Here is an 18,508-nt window from a genome sequence, read left to right as displayed (position 1 = left end):
AGGCTTTTAAAGGTTTCCAGCAGACTGAAGTGGAGTCAGCTGGCCCCAATCTAACTGGGTCAGCTCTCTGCCAGCTGCTCCTAATTGTCCTGTAGCCTTTTACCTTTTTTTGAGCTGCCTTTTCCACCCCTTTGGTCTGACCTTGTTGCAGTGGTTTTAAATGAACTAACATAAATTGAGCCCTTTGGCTCAAATCTTGTCTCCAGCCCACACCAAGTCAGGAGTGAGGGCATACAGCAGCAGTGTTGTCCCATAACACCTACTGCATCCTCTGGCCTGCAATAACCCATGATCTGTTGAGCTCCCTCTACATAGGCAGGAAAGCCTGGTAGATGCACTGCCTATCATTGTGTTCCTACATCAGTGTACCTGCCCCCCAAACCACTAGATAGGCAGGTTCCCATTGCCCTATGATGAAGGCACTGCTTCCCATCCCTCCCCCCTCTCTCCACAGTACTGCTGCATCATTTCACCACACCCAGGGCCCTCTATACCAGCAGAGAAGAATTTGTCTCATTTATAATGAGGGCCTCTGAGGACCTGTCTCCTAAAACTTGTTCCTTTGGGCTACGTCTACACTGCCCAGTCTTGTGCAAGAACATATGAAAATGAGGCATGGCGATGAATATTGCCACATCTCATTTGCATACTTAATGAGCCACCATTTTTGCAGAAGGGGCTTTTGCACAGGAGCTGTTCTGCCACTTATTTTCAGGCAGAGCGGCTCTTGCACAAGAAATGGTGTCTCATTAAGTATGCAAATGAGGCATGGCAATATTTATTGCCATGCCTCATTTGCATATGTTCTCGTGCAAGAGTGGGCAGTGTAGACATAGCTTTTATGTTTTAATATCATGAGTGCTTTGGCTTTAAATTTAAAAAACGTTAAGTGTATGCACACGTGTGCATGCACAGATCCTCATAAAACTGCCCCAACAACTGCTTCTGTTTGCTAACTCCTCTGGCTGCTCAGGAGTGGACTTTTTAAAGACCTAATCTTCCTGAGTAACCCCATCCCTTTGTTAAAGAATGATGGATTGAGTGATTAAATTTTTTCTGCATTTAATAGAACTGGTTTGCCTTGGGTCTCTTCCCCTAGTTCACAGCATCCATGTGAATTTTAACCTAGGGAGAGGGCCAAATTAGTTTTACTGGTATCTTGCTTAACCTCGCTATTTAAATAGTGAGTACTTTTTTATTGTGGGTTTTTAAAAAACCTAGCTAAAACTATGGATAGCACAGAATTCTTGGAAGGTTTTAGTAGATGTGAAATGCTCCCTGAACCTGTCACCAAGCAAAAGTGCTTCTGAAAAACCAGTCAAACCAAGTAATAGATAGACCAATGGAAATGTCCCCTTTCTTATGAGAACAGCTTGATAAGTCACTGTTGCTGAATAAGGTATTAAACAAATTTCACAATACTTTAAAATACATTATTTTCCATAGTCTGGAGGATTCCTGTTTGGCTCAAAGAATATGGCTCTAATTCTAAAAGGTATTTAGGCACTTAATTCTCATTGAAATGAATGGAAATTAGGTATCTAAATATCTTTTGAGGCTCTGAGCCCACTTTCTTTTCTGGTTCCCATTGTTTTCAAAGGGGTCTCATGCCAGCATTTCAGACCTACTGAAATCAAGGTAGAAAAACAAGAATCCACCTACATTAAGTGTTTTATCTTTTTTTCAATAGTGGACCATTACACTGAAAAAGTATCCTGGCTTAGAGGGCCAGAAGTTGTCTAAATGGGGCATAAGCAACACTTGACTGATGCATAGGTGCTGTGTTAGACCTATGCACAAAGCAGAATTTCCTCTCATAACGGGAACTGGAACCTAAATGGTAATCTGCATGGCTATGTCTAAACTGGTGGGTTCTTGCACAAGAACAGCCATTCTTCCACAGAGCATCAATGCTGCCCACCCACTCTTGCACATAAAGATTTACAATAAAGCATGGGAAGAGAGAAATTCTTGCGCAAGAACAACACTCTTTTCTAACAAGTGTAAGCTCTCTTGCGCAAGAGGGCAGTGTGGATGTGCAGCAGGGATTTCTTGTGGAAGAAAACCCTATGGCTAAAATAGCCACCAGAGCTTTCTTTCACAAGAGAGGATCCACCCTGCCATGGATGCTTTTGCACAAAAGCACATCTCTTGCACAAAAGCACATGGCAGTGTGGACATGTTCTAGCGCAAGAGTTCTTGCACAAGAAGCCGCCAGTGTAGACATAGCCACATGAGTGTAACATGCAGACCCCAAGTCAGAATTGGGACCACACTCAAAGAGAAGTATTGAATTGGGGTCATATAGTGCACAAAAGATTTCAAAGTATTAATTTGAGAAGGATTCCTGTTACAGAGACTATTTAAAAGATGGAAGGTATAAAGAAAAATTAAGAAATTTGGCTGTTTTCCACGTGTAGATGATAGCTGGTAATTCAACTTCCTTGCTTTTTGTATTTCCTGCTACACTGTCGTCTCCATTCTTTTTAGCTGCATAATGAAGAACTGCAAACAAAAATAAAAAGCATCATGTGTCTCATATATTGAATGTGAAAGGACAATATTTGGAAAAAAATTGCTTTCCATGTAACCGCTTTGTATCTTAACAGCTGTATCATATTATGCAGGCACTCCATCCTCTAAACTTCAAGTCTTAGATCTCTCCCACAATGTTGCAAGTGTTACCATATAATTTCCTTCAAGATGTTAAGGTTTTTAAAAGTCTTTACTTTGAAAATAATAACCTTTCAAAGCTCCCACTATCACTCCTGAACAAAGTTTTAGAAAAAGTAACACTAGCTTGCAAGTGTTAAATTGACATCTAAAGCAGAGCAATTGATTCACAGTAGCTAAAAGTGGGAATACAAGTATTGCAACAAAATATAAAACTTGTGAAACAAGCTTTGCAGGAGTCTTCATGGGTGTTAGCATCCTGTTAATCGTATTGCTAAGTGAAATGAGACTGCTGGGGTGATAGTAATGTTTTTTCACAGTCAGCTCAAGAACGCTGAGTGCATTGCATGTGAAACAAACAAACAAAATGATTTCAATGAATCACCGAAGTTACAAATAAAAATCTTACATGTATCATTTCAGGACAAGACACTGCAGATCAGATATGCAGCATGAGCTTTACTGAAGAGAGCACTCAGGGAGAAAATAACCTCTGCAATAGAGGTTATGAAAATGTGACCATTGGTCCTCTGGACTCTAATGGTGAAACAGTCATAGAAGAATCAGAGTGGGTGCGTCTAGACTGGCAAGATTTTGCGCAAAAGCAGCTGCTTTTGTGCAAAAACTTGCCAGCTGTCTATACTGGCCGCTTGATTTTGCGCAAAAGCACTGACGTTCTACTGTCCGAAATCAGTGCTTCTTGCGCAAATGCTTTGACGTTCCCGTTTGGGAAAAAGCCCTCTTGCGGAAATGTTTTTGCGCAAAAGGGCCAGTGTAGACAGGCAGCTAAGACGTTTTGCGCAAAAGCAGGCTAAATGGAAAAAACCCCTAGTGGACGCTTGGAGGCTCCGTAGCCACAATCAGCTCTTGGACTTCCTGGTAACCCGAGCCTCCTTAAAGCAGATGGAGGCTGCTGAGGTCACAAGGCAGGAGCCCTCTGGCCACAGCTCTGCCACGTGGCCCCTGCTGACCCCTCCCCCCAAGCACAATGGCAGCTCCAGGTGGAGATCAGCCACCCGCACCTCCAGCACAGGAGGCCCCCAGGGCCAGAAAAAGAAGGGCCCCATCCTGGTTCCTGGGGGAGCTGGAAGCCCTCCTGGACCTTTGGCAGGAGGAGGAGGAGGCCCTGCACGAGACCCACTCCCGGCACTGGGACGCCAACATTTTTTCCCACATGGCCCAGGCGCTCGCCCAGCAGGGCCATCCAGCCCAGACCCTGGAGCAAGTCCGGGCTAAAGTAAAGGAGCTGCACCTGGGCTACGTCCGGGTCAGCTAGGGCCATGGGGCAGAAGCCGACACCTGCCCCCATTACCAACGGCTCCAAACTATCCTGGGCCAGCCAGCACCAGAGGCACTGGATGTCCCTGTGGACAGCAGCATGCGCCTTCCCCCCGCCCCACCACCGTCACCAGGACCACCGAGGCGGGGGAAGGAGACAGCAGTGCATCGGAGGACGAGGCCACCACTGCCACCCTGCAGACCTCCTTCGGCAGTCCTGATATTTCCCATGCATCCTCAGAGGCCAGGGAAGGATCCACCGGTGATCACAAGGGCAGGAGGGGGGGAGCCAGGCACCCAGAGGGAGGAGGGGGACAGCATGTCACTCAGGCCATGTGAGCTGCACGCTGTGTAGCATTAGGCAGGAAGCAGCACATGCCGCCTGGTGACCGAGTAGGATGTGGCCACGGCAGGCAGCTGCAGGGTACGCCTGGGACCGTGCTGCTCACACACATCCGGCGGGACCAGGGGGAAAGGGTTGATGCCGGCTGGAACCAGCCAGGGTTCCAAGGACTCAGGCCAGAGCCCGCACCTCCGCAAGGGTGCAGCTCGCAGAACGGCACACTGTCCCATGCCTGGCTGTGAGGCACAGCTAGCTGCTCCTGGGAAAACCACAGCATCACAGCCCTGTGAACGTGGCTCCCACTGAGCTCCTCGCCTGCTCCCAGTGCCTTGGCTGGATCCCCGAGGGAAGTCCCCACTGCGGCCACACATGTCCCTTGGCTACGTGTGTGAGGGCTAATGGGAGGGGGAGGGGGGAAGCGCTCAGGCTGGCCCTAGGGCTGCCTGAGTTTTGCTGCAAGTCACCTCTGGTTCCATCCAGGAGACATCCCACGCGATGGGGATCTGAGAGCCCAGACCACATCTGCCTAATGTGCTCCCAGGCACTGTGTGGGGATTCATCTCGCTCTCTGTCAAAAACCATTGATTAGCCCAAAGCCTCACAGCCTCCACCGGCAGGGAGTTCCACAGGTGAACACAACACAAGCACCCTCCCACCCTCCATGGGGCCAGGACACAGGCCAGTGGTTACAATACATGGAGGAGGATCCTACTCCAAGAGCACTCCTGTATGCAAACATACAACACGGGGGGCAGGGGAGTAACTGAGTGGGCCCAAGCCACACTACTGTGGTGTCACCTGGGCTCAGGCGGGGAGGGCATGAGATGTGGGGACAGTGGCCAGGCTGCCTGACTGACCCATCCTTTCTTCTCTTCCCTGCAGCGGGACCAAGCACAAGCCGGGGACCCTCAAGTGCTACAGCAGCAGCGGCGGCAACAGCACCCCCAGCCGCCCAACCACCGAGGCAGCGGCTCTGCCACCGGGACCAGCTCCTTCGGCGCCACGTGCAGGCCGTCAAGCGCGTTGAAGCAGCCATCACTCGACGCGTGGAGGCGGACCTGCAGTGGCGCCAGGAGGCCTGGGGCGCCTTCCAGGCCCAGTGCGTCTGCATGGCAGATTCAATTGCCACCCTCACTGCCCACATTGGCCATGCCATCCATTATGGCATGGCCTTGCCCCATGCCCCCGCCATCCCTCCCCTAGCACTGCCCCTACCCCCTCCTGCAATGGCCCCTCCTGCTCCTGCCTCTCCTGCCCACCTCCCCATGCACCCTGCCCTGATGCAGCCTGCCCCCCATGTGCAAGTCTGCCCCCACAGGAGCACTCGCAGGGGCCACCCCTCTGAGAAGTAGCTCCTCCCCCTCCCAGTTCAAGATCTCCTCCACCCCTCCCCCTTGTAAATAAAAACATACAAGTTTTTTCTGTTCAAAACAAAACTTGTGTTTAGTGTTTATTGGGCGGTAAGGGGAGGGGAGGGAAGGGGAAAGGGGAGCGGATGGGAGGGAGTTGACAAGGGAGACCGAGGCGACCCTACTATGGGGCCTGGGCGAACATGTTCATTAGGACCTCCTGGATGCACACCCCATCCTGGTGCACCTGGTGGATGGCAGCTGTGTGGGGCTGTTCATAGCCCTGGCCCTCGGCTACCATCCTTGCGGGGAGGAAGGCCTCACCACTCTGCTCCACAATGTTGTGGAGCACGCAGCACGCGGCCAGTACCTCCATGGCATTCCGCTCACCCATCTTGAGACGGGTGAGCAAACACCAGAAGTGGGCTTTCAAGCGGCCGAAGGTGCACTCCACATGATTGTGGGCCCGGTTGAGGCGGTCGTTGAACCGGGCCCGGTTCTGGTCCAGCCACTCCGTGTAGGACCACATTAGCCAGGGCAGCAGGGAGTAGGCCGCGTCCCCGACGACATATATGGGCATAGGCACATCCCCGACAGTCAACTCCCACCGGGGGAAGTAGGTGCCCGCCTTTGGCCTGTGAAACAGTCCGGAGTTGCGAAGGATGCGGGAGTCGTGTGCCCTGACAGACCAGCCCACATAAACGTCTAAGAAGTGGCCACGGTGGTCCACGAGGGCCTGGAGGACAATCGAGCAATACCCCTTCCTGTTCATAAAATGGGCCGCTCAATGTTCTCTGGCCCGGACGGGGTTGTGAGTTGCATCTAGGGCTCCCCTGCAGTTGGGGAACCTTAGGGCAGCGAAGCCAGCCATGGTAGCGTCCACATCATGCAGGCGGATGACTCTTGGCAGCAGAACATCATTGATGGCATGGACGACCTGCAGGAGGGTGCAGAGAAACACAGGGGAACGTATCACATAAGGCAGGGTGAGTGTGTGCTCTCTTGGAGCCCCGCCCCATGATGCCCTCTGTGCTCGCTCTCTCTCTCTCTCTCTCACACACACACACACCAGGGCCCCCTCGTCCCATGCCCCCCCCCCCCCAGCAGGCCTGTGCAAGGGACGGACAGTCCATACCCCTGGGTGACCCAGCCTGGAGGCTTGGCTGCCCCTGGGCATGGAGTGCAGCACCCTCCCCCCACCCCACTCTCCACTCCCCCTGGGACTTACCTCCATCACGACAACACCGACGGTAGATCTGCCCACCCCGAACTGGTGTGCCACCGATAGGTAGCTGTCTGGGGTGGCCAGCTTCCATAGTGCGATGGCGACCCTCTTGTTGATGGGGATGGGTGCCCGCAGCTGGGTGGTGGCTCTCTGGAGCGCAGGGGCGAGCCAGGCACATAGCTCCAGGAACGTCCGCTTTCGCATGCAGAAGTTCCGGAGCCATTGCTGATCGTCCCATTGCCCCAGGACCAGCCAGTCCCACCAGTCCATACTTGATCTTCCCTGCTTTGAAATGGGAACAGATAAAAGCACACTAAGGAACTGGTGATATGCCTCGGCAAGTCCACATAGATAGAGTAGCAGGCTAGCATGTGGTAGAGTCACACTCCAGCTTGCCATGAACCAAACATCTGAGTGGACAAGCCTTTAATCTTACAGTGTTCATATGAGATGTATAAACAGCAATCACTATGACTATCAATTGAATGCAGCCATCTCTATGCTGGGACCTAGCAGCCATTTTAGTGCACAAATATGACAGAATTGGAGTCACATGCTGCCCCCACTGACTTTCTGGATTAGAAACCAGTGCAGAATTAGGCCTTGTGCATCGAATTCAATTTTGTGCAATTTAGACTTTGGGGAGCTCAAGTACCTATACTTCTATTCCTCAGTTTCATATGCCGGGGGGAGGAAAGGGTAACCGTTTCCTCTGTGTGTGTATGGTAAGAGAACTGAGGTGGAAGAGATAATCAGGTTCTGAATGTCTATCACATACATCCTAAAAACAGTCCATTGCTTGAGCACTAACACAGAGATAAGGATTTGTTGTTGCAAGACATGCACACATGTGCAGCAGCTCTGTGTTCATTTTGTACCTTACATTGGTCAATATCAGCATCTTTTTAAATAACATTCTCCAGGCTGTTTACTCAGCTCTTTCCTTTCCAGCTTTATCTGTGATTAACCACAATTTGAAATGATCAAACTCAATTGTCCAAGCAGCTCTTTCCAGCAGCAGGCTTTTTTCCTGTTAATGCCAGTCACTTGGAGTTGCACAAGCTCTGTATAATACCAAATCCTGAACGTTGCTCTTAGTAAATTAGGAACAGAACAGTGTAAACCAAAAGCAATGCCTTATCTAAAAGATTATACATTAACAAAACCAGGAAGAGGTTTTTCCATACACTTTCTGTAATTTACAGCATGTACCAGGGAAAGGGAAAGTAATTATAGCAGCACTGCAGTACTCCATTGTTGTCTATAACAGACCCTATTTGCTCTCTGCATAAAATCAATCAATCTTCTACTTGTTTAAATGCAGACCGATAAATCAATTTCTTTATGGTAAGAATGTTTGTTTTATATAAGAACCAAAGTAATAGAGTGAGTGTGCCTATTACGTTTCTGTGAAATTTTAACTTCAGAGCACAGTTACAGAAGTGCTTTCTATAGAGCCTACTTATACTGTTATACTTATGTGTCTTTGTTTCTGCTGATTTCCCACTGGTAAATATTTTGCAGGTTTAACTTTGGCTCTTTCCTTTTAAATATTTACTGCTAATAAAAACTTCAGCCTTGGATATTGATGATCCCTATCTAACCCTAGAACAGGTACCACATGTGTAAAAACAATGCATGCCTCCTCACCTGCTGGCCTCAACTCAAACCTGGATCTAAGCTAATTCATGCATTATCACAGTATTTGACCTTCCAGGCACCACAATCTCTACCCACCTAAGTTTTTGCAGGCTAGTACAGTAGTTCCAAATAGCACCTGGAAGGACAGAATGTAGCTATGAATGTCAGAAGGTAAGTGAAAGGTGTTAAACAGAAATATCAGCTGAGACTACTACAAAAGTTAACTGGAACAGTGATTCTGATGCCCACTAGAAAACTATGCTGAGATTGAGATCAAACATATGTCTCAGATAGATTAACAAACAAATGGTAGCAATATTCAGACATTAATTTACTTGGGCTGGATCAAAGTGGCAACTTTGAGGTTGACAGCACCCTACCTTCCAATCACCAGTAGCAATACTCTGAGCTACATGAAACTTCAGAAAGAATCTGAGGTAGGTAGAATGTAATTATCCAAATCCTGCCCTATTTGCTGTGTCTCTCATAACAGATATGATTGATAGCCCATAGTTTTGTGTCTCAAAATTAAGATGACTCACAGCCCTGAGATAGAGAGGATGTTCATGTCTACAATGTTATTGTTTTGTGCACGTTTGGGAGACACTGAAGCAGAATAAGCATGTCAGATAGCATATATTAAAGAAATAAAAGGCTTAACACATTGGACAAAGCACACTAAAAAATATGTATGTTTGTTATATGAATAATTGTTCCAGTAGAATTTTGCTGCTGCAATATAGGTACCAGGGTATTTCCAAAAGCTTGAAAGATAAGATACAGCCAGATCATGTCTCCTGCTGTTATAAGAAACCAGCTTACTTTATGGACTTAGGATGTAGGGCTTTGTTTCATATTCAGATACTAACATAATGCATGCTTCTGGAAACCCATCTCAGACCCAGTTCATATGTGGCCTTTAGTAAATGAGAGCTCAGCCCATAGCCAAATGTAAAGGAGAAAATTGAAAGACCGTCCTAAACTGTGCTGAGTCACACCTCACATACTTTATTCACACTGATCCAAGGGGCATAGATCAAAACATTAGCGCTAAAGACTGCTGCTTTCCACATAGACTATGAAACTAAGGTCTTTAATTTAATACCACAAGCAGAAGCTTTGTGATGTGTACAGAAAGCCATTGCAGCTGTAGCTTTAACTTTGTTTCTTTGGACTCAGATGAAGGTACTCAGGTGAAAGTTCTACATTTTAAGCTTTCCAGGATTAGGAAACATCCCTTAGGAAGATCAAAGTTACAGAAGATCCAAGCACACATTGCTTTAGGAAGTCCAAGTTGTGACTCAGCTGCAACTGATCAAGGGTTCATTAAGGTTTGTTTTATATATGGCAAGAAGTGGGTACAGAAGAAATAGAATAATTTGGATTACCTACTGCTTTGTTAGAAGTTAGGCCACAGCCACAAAACTGAGATCCTGGCCTACATTTTGAACCTCTCAATATTGAGGGTGTTCATCCCCTCAGCATCTGGATTTCTTTGTATCCTATGGAAAGGAGAGTTTTGCTTCTGCAGTACTGTCCCTTTCTTTGTCAGTACTCTCTAAACCCTGCCTGTGTGGTTCACCCTTATAGAGACCGCTGTGGAATATTGGGACACAAATGAGAGGTGCATGAGACCAGCTGTTCCCCAATGACCCTCAGGATTTCCACTCAGAACTATAACAGGATACAACTGCATTAATTCCTTGGTAATAAGACATGTACCTCCCATGATACCTAGGAAACATGCTGCTGGAGGGAAGGAGAAAGCAGAGCCACACATTCCCATCCCATGCAGTGCTATATGTCTTCATGCCTCCCAGCTCATAGAACCTCTCCATCCTTTCCATTTCAGGGGCAAAGTGAGTACAAAGCAGCACATAAAATCTACCCTTCTGACGTGGTAGCACTTCACATTCATTTTGCACACTGCACAGGAGTACGGCCATACAGTGTCAAGCCCAAACTACTGAGGCTCTGATGGGGATTTTCAGAGCAGTGTATCAGGAGCAGGCTGATGTTAGTGCTGCACATGCTACTGACACCCCATGATGTTCTGGGTAGAGAATGGGGGAGTTGTGATTCAGTACATGGCGGGGAGCTGACATTGATGCCACAGCAAAGGTGGCCAATGAGTACACAGAAAGGGCACTCTGAGGTCCAATGCAAATAATGGTGTATGTAACTAAAGAAGATTAAAGTATCTGAAAACAAAAGGAAATTATTTTAAGCTGGTTGTGTGCTTTTCTTCTGGGGACTATGATGAGTTTGCTCGCACAGTCCTTGGGTACAAAATGTCCTAGATGTGGAAAAGCAGCTGTGTGCCCAAGGAGTGCAGGACGGAGCCTAACATGAAGGGCATCGTTTCCAGGAAGTAAATTTATGTTGATGTGAGTTCTTGCCAGATACTGGGCCATATCTTGTCCTCCCTGATCAAACCCAAGGGAAAACATTCCCTTTGTCAGGCAAGCTGAACCTTTTGAAAGTGACAGGCTAATATCTGGTTTTTTGATGGACTCTGTTCATTGCATTAACTCATCTTTCCTCCAACCCCACTCTGATTCTTTCATCCACCTGTTTTGTTCTATTCCATGTGGTGATTTAGGTATTTGATGGACAGAGTTTTGTTACTTGTTTGTGTAGTCTGCAGCACTGTGGGGCATTAATCATTGCTTGGTCTATATAGCAACTCTCATAAAAATAATAGTTACTTAACTACAACCTATGGATAGTTTCATTAAGTGCTTTATTGGATCAAGGCCCACATAGAATTGAGCCTTTATGGCTGACTCCTTTAACTTGCCTTGCATAAAATTTGTTTGTGTCTGAAGCTGATTAGAAGATCAGTGGGTCATGATCCTTGTTTCATATATTTGTGCATAGCCAAGCACATAGTTTATTCAATTCAGATAATTAGGTGGTAGACTGGGAATGAAAAACAAAACTGGGAACCCAGCTTTCATTTGATATCATTATGTTGTTGAAGTGGGTCAGATACTTAGACTTTTATAGCGTGTATTCAATTAGGTCAGAACTTTTCAACATGGAGGTTAGACAACCCAACAGGTGTTGGGGGAGGGAGGGTGGTCACACAATCAGATTAGACCAGCAACTGCTGTGAAAAAGGGTGAGAACCATTGAAGTAAACAATGTTTGTCTAGACAGAGTTAGGTAATGACATTTTCTGTGTCTTACAATTTCAAATAATACTTACATTTTCAAGTACAACATATTTTCTTATTATATTATTTCTACCTAAATGAAACATCATCTGCTTATTTATATCTTAATTACACAATTAGAAAAACCCACCAGAGAAAAGGCCAATTGTCAGGAAATAAATATTGGTAATGAGTGCTGTAATATAAAAAATCTATTTTAAAAGCTACCATGGTGACTTAGTGCTTGTCTACATGGTGCCACAGTGTGAACTAGAAGGATGTGAATTGCAAAGTACTCTATTATGCTGCTCTCTGACTGTTGTAGGTAAACCCTGCTGATTCAAACTAAAAAATACTAATATGTGGTGGTGGTGTTGTCCCATTTCAAACAGGCCCTTAGTGTTAAGTGCTCTTTACTGTTAAGGGGAAGAGCCTGTATTCAATTTCCCAACTCCTGTACATTATCTGTGGCAGGGCATGGTAGTATTGTAACTGATAACATACTAAGACCTGATGTGGAGGCCATTTCATACTGAGAATGAGAGTTCTGTGTACAGAGTGGCTGTAGAATGCAGTTATAAGGGCCTGATCCAACTCCCATTAAAGTCGCTAGAAAGGCTTACATTGGCTTCAGTGGCAATTGGACTGGGCCCCAAGTTTCTGGACAGCAATTCCACACAACTAGTCAAGGATTGGGACTGGTGAACTTTTCACAGTCCTTCTCAGACAAAATGATGCCAACATCAGCAATTGGGGTGAGGGTTAGGCAGATGTCTGAAGGGAAAAAAAGATAATCTTCTTTTCAAGCTATCTGCACTTCTCTGGCCTTCCTCCCAACTCAAGCAAAAATCTATATTTAAAAAATCAGGTATCTTTCCCAATGCTAGATCTCAGGAATAGGGAAAGTTACAAAGCTAAAATGAAAAGCCAAGTTAGCAGGTACCACCTGAATAGATGGATATAGCATCATGTTTTCAATTTAGCAGCCAGAGTTTGTGAAATCTGGAAGTGCACTGCAAATACGAATGAATGAAGCTTCTCTGTAAGGTAGATCTTGGATGGAATTTAAGATTTGCTAATATGAGTGGAATTTTTTCTGACTTCCTGTTGTCTTTACCACTGCAGCTTGGTAGAGTGAGGCCAGGGTTCTCTAAAAAGAAAGAGGATGGGCTTATGGACAAAGCACTACATGATGACTCAGAATCATAGAACCATAGAGCTGGAAGAGACCTCAGAAGGTCATCAAGTCCAGCCCCCTGCTCTAGGCAGGACCAATCCCAACTAAATCAACCCAGCTAGGGCTTTGTCAAGCCGAGACTTAAACACCTCTAGGGATGGAGATCCCACCACCTGCCTAGGTAACCCATTCCAGTGCTTTACCACCCTCCTAGTGAAATAGTTTTTTCCTAATATCCAACCTGGATCTCTCCCACCACAACTTGAGACCATTGTTCCTTGTTCTACCATCTGTCACTACTGAGAACAGCCTCTCTCCATCTTCTTTGGAACCTCCCTTCAGGAAGTTGAAGGCTGCTATCAAATCCCCCCTCACTCTTCGCTTCTGCAGACTAAACAGACCCAAGTCCCTCAGCCTCTCCTCATAAGTCATATGCTCCAGCCCCCTAATCATTTTGGTTGCCCTCCGCTGGACCCTCTCCAATGCGTCCACATCCTTTTTATAGTGGGGGCCCAGAACTGGACACAATACTCCAGATGTGGCCTCACCAGGGCCGAATAAAGGGGAATAATGACATCTCTGGATCTGCTGGCAATGCTCCTCTTAATGCACCCTAATATGCCATTAGCCTTCTTGGCTACAAGGGCACACTGTTGACTCATATCCAGCTTCTCATCCACTGTAACCCCCAGGTCCTTTTCTGCAGAACTACTACTTAACTGGTTGGTCCCCAGCTTGTAACAATGCTTGGGATTCTTCCATTCCAAGTGCAGGACTCTGCACTTGTCCTTGTTGAACCTCATCAGATCTCTTGTGGCCCAGTCCTCCAATTTGTCTAAATCACTCTGGACTCTATCTCTGCCTTCAAGCATATCTACCTCTCCTCCTAGCTTAGTGTCATCCACAAACTTGCTGAGGGTGCAATCCATCCCCTCATCCAGATCATTAATAAAGATACTGAACAAAACCTGTCCTAGAACCGAACCTTGGGGCACTCCGCTAGAAACCGACCGCCATCCTGACATCGAGCTGTTGATCACTACCCGTTGGGTCCGGACTTCTAGCCATCTTTCTATCCATCTTACCATCCATTTATCCAATCCACATTTCCTTAACTTGCTGGCAAGAATATTGTGGGAGACCATATCAAAAGCCTTACTAAAGTCAAAGTATATCACATCCACTGACTTTCCCACGTCCACAGAGCCAGTTACCTTATCATGGAAGCTAATCAGATTGGTCAGGCACGACTTTCCCTTCGTGAATCCATGCTGACTATTCCTAATCACTTTCCTCTCTTCCAAGTGCCTCAGAATGGATTCCTTAAGGATCCCTTCCATGATTTTTCCAGGAACCGAGGTAAGACTGACCGGCCTATAGTTCCCTGGATCGTCCTATTTCCCTTTTTTGCAGATGGGCACTACATTTGCCTTTTCCCAATCATCCGGGATTTCTCCCAGTCTCCATGACTTTTCAAAGATAATGGCCAAAGTCTCCTCAATGACATTTGCCAACTCCCTCAGTATCCTCGGATGCATTAAATCCGGACCCATGGATTTGTGTATGTTTAGCTTTTTTAAATAGTTCCTAACCTGTTCTTTACCCACCAAAGGCTGTCCATCTTCATCCCATCTTGCGTCATTTAGCACGAGTCCAGGAGCCCACCTTGTCCGTGAATACAGAGGCAAAGAAAGCATTGAGTACTTCAGCTTTCACCACATCATCTGTCACTAGGTTACCTCCTTCATCCAGTAGGGGCCACACACCCTCTCTGATTACCTTCTTCTTGTTAACATGCCTGTAGAAACCTTTCTTGTTATCCTTCACATCCTTAGCCAGTCGCAATTCCATTTGCACCTTTGCCTTCACGATAACCCCCCGGCATTCTCAAGCTATACATTTAAACCCCTCCCTTGTCATTTGTCCAAGTTTCCACTTTTTGTAAGCTTCCTTTTTGTGCTTAAGTTCACCAAGGATTTCCCCTATAAGCCAATCCGGTCTCCTACCATGTTTACCTCTCTTGCTATGCGTCGGGATGGTTTCTTTCTGTGCCTTCAATAAGGCTTCTTTAAAACACTGCCAGCTGTCCTGGACTCCTTTCCCCTTCATGTTAGCATCCCAGGGGATTCTGCCCATCAGGTCTCTCAGGGAGTCAAAATCTGCTTTTTTTAAGTCCAAAGTGTGTATTTTACGACTCTCTTTTCTTCCTTTGGTCAGGATCCTGAAATCTACCATCTCATGATCACTGCTTCCCATGTTGTCACCCAACTCTACTTCCCCAATTAGTTTCTCCCTGTTTGTGAGCAGAAGGTCAAGGTGCACATGGCCCCTGGTCGGATCCTTCAGCACTTGTGCCAAGAAGTTATCCCCAACATTCTCCAAAAACTTCCTGGATTGTCTGTGTGCTGCCGTATAGGTTTCCCAACAGATGTCAGGGTGATTAAAGTCCCCCACAAGAACCAGGGCCTGAAATCTGGAAGCTTCTCTCAATTGTCTGAAGAAAGCCTCATCTACCTCATCCACCTGATTCAGTGGCCTGTAGCAGACACCAACCACAACATCACTGCTGTTGTTTGCTCCTTTAAACTTAACCCATAGACTCTCAACAGGTTTTTCTCCCTCTTTATACTGGAGTTCAGAGCAATCATAATGCTCTCTTACACATAGGGCAACTCCTCCTCCTTTTCTCCCCTGCCTGTTCTTCCTGAACAGTCTATACTCTTCCATGACAGCGCTCCAGTCATGCGAGTCATCCTACCAAGTCTCTGTTATCCCAATTAAATCATATTTCTTGGACTGGGCCAGAGCCTCCAGTTCTTCCTGTTCGTTGCCCAGGCTTCTCGCATTAGTGTACAAACACCTCAGATAACCACTTGATCGCCCTATCTTCTCCATTCGAATCAGGGGTCCTCCTTTCTTGCTCGTTCCTCTCTGCATTTCTTCCCGGTATCCGACTTTCCCACTGCCCTCAGGGTTTTGGTCACCGTCCCCCTACGAACCTAGTTTAAAGCCCTCCTCACTAGGTTTGCAAGCCTTCCTGTGAAGATGCTCCTTCCTCTTCGTTAGGTGGATCCCATCTCTTCCTAACAATCCTTGTGCCTGGAACAGAGTCCCATGGTCGAAGAAACCAAAGCCCTCTCTGCGACACCACCTGTGCAACCACACGTTTAGGTCCTCAATTTGATGATCCCTGCCCAGTCCTTTCCCTTCAACAGGGAGGATGGACGAGAACACCACTTGCACTCCGAGTTCTTGGATCCTTCTTCCCAGCGCTACATAATCCGCAGTAACCTGCTCAAGATCATTCTTGGCCGTATCGTTAGTTCCCACGTGGAGAAGCAGGAAGGGGTAGCGATTCAAAGGTTTGATCAGTTTGGTAAGCCTCTCGGTCACATCCTGAATGCGAGCTCCCGGTAAGCAGCACATCTCTCGAGATTCCAGGTTCGGACAGCAGATGGATGGCTCAGTCCCTCTTAGGAGGGAGTCCCCGACCACCACCACCCGTGGTTTCCTTTTGGGGGTGGTGGCTATGGAACCCTCATCCCTAGGACTACAAATCCTATGCCTTCCAGTAGATGGTGTTCCCTTCCGGTTTCTTCCTTGTGAAGTCCCTTCCAAAGCATTCAGCACTGCAGAGCCAGTGGAGAGAACCTGAAAGTGATTACTTACCTCTATAGCATTGGGGGATTCCCATGCTGGCCTTTTTCCCCTTCTAGAAATTACATGCTGCCAGTTCTCTTCCTGGTCCCATACTGCCCTCTCTGGCTCTTCTGTCTTCCGTGCTTGAAGGATTAAACACTGCCTTCTATCGAGGATGTCTTCATCCTCTCTGATCGAGCATAGGGTCGACACTTGGGCCTCCAGTCCTCTAATTTTTTCTTCCAAAATGGTGACCAGCTTGCACTTCGTGCAGATGAAATCCATTCTTTCTTCTGGGAGGAAGACAAACGTGGCACACTCCATGCAGGTAACAACAGCAGACCTATCACCATCCATCACTGTTGTCCCGGAGAAGGGATTTAAAAAGAAAGAAAGGCAAGAGAATCTCACGCCTTTCCCAACTCCCTCTCTAAACTCCCTGTTAGCACTCACCCGTTCGCAAGCTCCTTGGTCGCTTGCCCACTGCCTTATAAAGACCTGGAGTGCCTGAAAGTCCCTCCCCCTACCAAGGCTCAGCCAATCAGGAGAGGCTTCTAGAATTCAAACTTTAATTAGAAGCCAACAGTTTCCACCTGCCAATCACGGCACACACTCCATGAAGTGGAAGGGGAGGGCAAAGGGGAAGTGAAGGGGGGGGGAAGCAGCTTCACTCACAAACACAGGGGGAAAAAACAAACAAAAACAAAACAAAAAAAACCCACACACCAACCCTTACTCACACACACAAGCTCAGCACAAAGCAAGAAAGCCCTCAACACAACACACACTTCTCTCAAGAGTCCTGTATCTGCTTCTCCTCTACCTGAAGAACTCCTTCTCTAAAGCCTCACTCACAAACACAGAGGAAAACACACACACACACACACCCTCACTCACAAACATAAGCTCAGCACACAGTTAGAAAGTCCCAATAACAACAGACACTTCCCTCAAGAGTCCTGTATCTGCTTCTCCTTTACCTGGAGAACTCCCGCTCTAAACTCCCTGTTAGCACACACCTGACTCTGGTGAGTTGTGTTCTGCTCCCAGCTCTATTATATGCTTTCTCTGTGGCCTTGAGTTAAGTCATGCCAGGCTCACTTCTGCATTGTCACCTTCAGATCTGGGTACTAGGAGAGTGGTGGCTGTAGGCTGAGTGCCCAGCTCTGAAGTCTGCCTCCCCAGCAGCAGCATGGAAGTAAGGGTGGCAGTGACCTATCATACCACTCTGACTTCTGCATTACTGCCTTCAGAGCTGGGTGGATGGAGCGTGCTGGTTTCTGATTAAGGGCCCAGCTCTGCAGACAGAAGTAAGGGAGACAATACCATAACATGGCATCCTTACTTCTTCACAGCTGCTAGTGCAGGGGCGGCCCATGAAGATAGGCAGACTCGGCTGTCGCCTAGGGTGTCGCCTTCAATGGGGTGCCCGGGGTGCCCGATGATGATGTCACTGGGCGCCCGATGATGACGTCAGTCCATTGAGAGCCCTGCAGGCGGGGGCGCCGATCGTGCATTCTGCCTGGGGCGCCAGCTGCCGCAGCCCACCTCAGGCTGCTCCTGTGCTCCTGTGCTGGTGACTCTCTAGCTGCCCAGCTCTGAAGGGAGTGCCACCAGCAGCAGACGTGCAGAAGCGAGGATAGCAATAACTCAACCTCCCTTACTTTAATCTCGCAAGTCCTCCATAACTCAGGTCAGGACCCCTTTGGTTATACCACCATGAAATTTCAGATTTAAATTGCTGAAAACATGTCATGTATTATTTTTAAAATCCTATGACTGTGAAATTGACCAAAATGGACCACTGAATTCTTGGGGCACTGGAGGTTCCCCCCAAAATTGTGATTTTAAACTGCTACTGTATGTTGGCTTACAAGAAAGCCTCATTATTCTTGTACAAAAAAGGCTTTCTTAAAGACAACCACCAAATGATGTAAAAATGTCAATGTCTAAGAGCTGGTTACAAGAAGAAAACTATATGTAGTGGATCGTAACACCAACAGAAATCAATGGCTATAATGCTAT

The sequence above is a fragment of the Pelodiscus sinensis genome, chromosome 6 (assembly GCF_052426305.1).
Source record: "Pelodiscus sinensis isolate ZL-2025 chromosome 6, ASM5242630v1, whole genome shotgun sequence".
In the NCBI taxonomy this organism is placed as follows: Eukaryota; Metazoa; Chordata; order Testudines; family Trionychidae; genus Pelodiscus; species Pelodiscus sinensis.
This window is presented reverse-complemented; position numbering follows the sequence as displayed.